Here is a 1,831-nt window from a genome sequence, read left to right on the forward strand (position 1 = left end):
TAGCGATCACCAAATTGGCTGAAATTTTGCAAAGGTGATCTATACACTAGGAACTAAAAACTGAACGGTTAAGATGTAAAAATGTGGCGAAAGTGGTCGAAAACAGGAAATCTGTACCGAAAATTTGGTACGGACGTCCTCACCTGAGATGGACTGTATATATATATATATATATATATATCATCATCATCACTTCTGTATACTTTGGTTCTGTTTTTGGAAGATAGATATTGTTGTTTTCTACAATGCAATTGGACTGTTATTTTACAAAACACCATAACTTGGGGTCTGTTTTCAATGAAATGAAGGAGAAATAGAGAAGATTCATAGTCTCTAAACCATGTAATTTTCATTTGCAGGTCCAAACCATCTTCCAAGAGTTGCAATTGTTAGAAGACCAAATGTTGGTAAACCAGCACTATTCAATTTACCTGTCTCAATACGTAATTGGAATCTGGTCTTCTACTTGCTATGAATTTACAATGAGGCCTAATGTTCAAGAAATTAGCATGTTATCAACTACTGTGCTGAGTTTTATGTCGACAATCAAAAGAAAGCCAAAAACCATTGTTTGTGGGTTAATTCTAGCAGAATTTGTATCATTAATATAAAGGGAGAAAACATTGATATGAAGTGCTCTTGTAATGTTAGGAATGTCACATTGAATCTAAGATGTGTACGTTATCTCTTTTTTTTACTTCTTTTTGTTTCTTCAATTTGGTACTTCTTGCAATTGAAGTGGAGAATAAAGTTAGTTTCAATGGTCTTACTTCAATTCCATCAGAGTAATTGACAGTTGTGGAGGCTTGGCTTGTTATGGTGGTTGTTGATGTTTGATTTTTAGGGACTCAATGTTGGTCTGGACTCTGGAGCAAAGCTTTAGATCTCCTAAAGTGACAAAGGATGGGATCACTGTAGCAAAGAGCTTTGGGTTCAGAATTACATGCTCAAATTCCTTGAGCTTTCAAATGAAAAAGAAACACAGATCAAGTGGACTTCTGACAGGGAATACAGGTTAAGTGGATTGGCGTCCTGTAAATACAATTTTCAAGAGAGTATCAATTTTTAGGTGAATATTTCTAGCTATTCAGCTCATTTGCACCTTTTGATGTTTGTAGGAGAAAGATACTGAGGTTACTAACCATACTTGCCTTGAGAGATTCATACTTGATGAGGTAAGGTAGTAGTCTAGCTAGTTCGTAGCTAGTATCTGCTATTAATTTGCTTGTTTTTTCTTTTTTCTCTTTCTTTATCTTTATCTGTTCATGCAACTATTTTGATTTGCCTCCTTAGATGGAGTAGCTTATGAGATTATAGTGTTTAATTACATGATGGAGACGATTTAGGAGAAGGGTAGGCAAATTTGACAAGGTTCTCACAACTCTGCAATATCCACGGTTCCTAATTGCAGGAGAGAATTATTTGTGTTGATCTAAGTAAGTTGATTTCTTTACATGATTTTTTATTGTTACGCTTTTTTATTATTTTTCTTTTTTCTTTTTTATAGTTGGTTTAGCACTAATGACAGATAGTAAGAATTGTTCAAAGTTTCTTATACTTTCTGCCTTGATAGATTAATTAAGTAGTGGCATTGTTCTTCATGACCTTTCATTGAATGACTAAGCACCCAAGGGAATCATAGAATGAGTACCGGACTACTGGCATAATTGACATTGTAATTAGTTGAAGTATAAATTCTTATGGTCTGCTGCTTATAACAACTTTGGCTTTGGTTCTGTTTTCTTTGTCGTAATTAAAAAAGGGAAAGTGCACAAAATAAGAGAGGTAGTGAGAGATGAGACTTTGGCCATTAGTTACATTATTATCATAT

The 1,831-nt window shown here is 34.2% G+C and overlaps 1 long non-coding RNA gene across 1 annotated transcript; it reads left to right on the top strand.

The window, feature by feature from the left end:
* The first annotated feature begins 247 nt into the window (after positions 1–247).
* LOC112174087 lies at positions 248–1,373 on the top strand. Its single transcript, XR_002925847.2, has 3 exons — positions 248–407; positions 845–1,014; positions 1,119–1,373. It is a non-coding gene; the product is annotated as an uncharacterized LOC112174087 (long non-coding RNA).
* Positions 1,374–1,831: the final 458 nt, after the last annotated feature.

Source organism: Rosa chinensis, chromosome 6 (genome assembly GCF_002994745.2).
Source record: "Rosa chinensis cultivar Old Blush chromosome 6, RchiOBHm-V2, whole genome shotgun sequence".
Taxonomy (NCBI): Eukaryota; Viridiplantae; Streptophyta; class Magnoliopsida; order Rosales; family Rosaceae; genus Rosa; species Rosa chinensis.